Below are 557 nucleotides of genomic sequence, written 5' to 3' on the forward strand. Positions count from 1 at the left end.
TGTCAACCTTCCTCGAAATTCTAAGTGTTATTCCGCATCAACATTATTTTTCATCAGCTTCCTTCAACTGAACATAACTTTGGTGCATGTGCCTCGTGTTAGAGAGGGGAGCGTTGAGGGGACTGTGTGGGTAGTTGTTCTCGCTGTGTTCTCTGTGTGTGTGGACGTCTGAAGAACATTCGTGGTTCCGTGGTGTTATTGTTATGGTTTTCTAGAACATTCGTGGTTGCGTGGTGTTATTGTTATGATTTTCAAGAACATTCGTGACTGCGTGGTGTTATTGATATGGTTTTCTAGAACATTTGTGACTGCGTGGTGTTTTTGTTATGCTTTTCTAGAACATTCGTGGTTGAGTGGTATTGTTATAGAACATTCGTGGTGTTATTGTTATGACTCTAGAACTTGTGTGGATCCGTGCTGTTATTGTTGTCTTTTATAGAAAATGTGTGGTTTCGTGGATTTTGATGACTCTCTAGTACATTCGTGGTTTCGTGTTATTGTTATGACTCTCTATCTCGATGTTCTTCATGTGAACATAAAAGAACATTATAAGTGGT

This window comes from Penaeus monodon, chromosome 34, assembly GCF_015228065.2.
Source record: "Penaeus monodon isolate SGIC_2016 chromosome 34, NSTDA_Pmon_1, whole genome shotgun sequence".
Classification (NCBI taxonomy): domain Eukaryota; kingdom Metazoa; phylum Arthropoda; class Malacostraca; order Decapoda; family Penaeidae; genus Penaeus; species Penaeus monodon.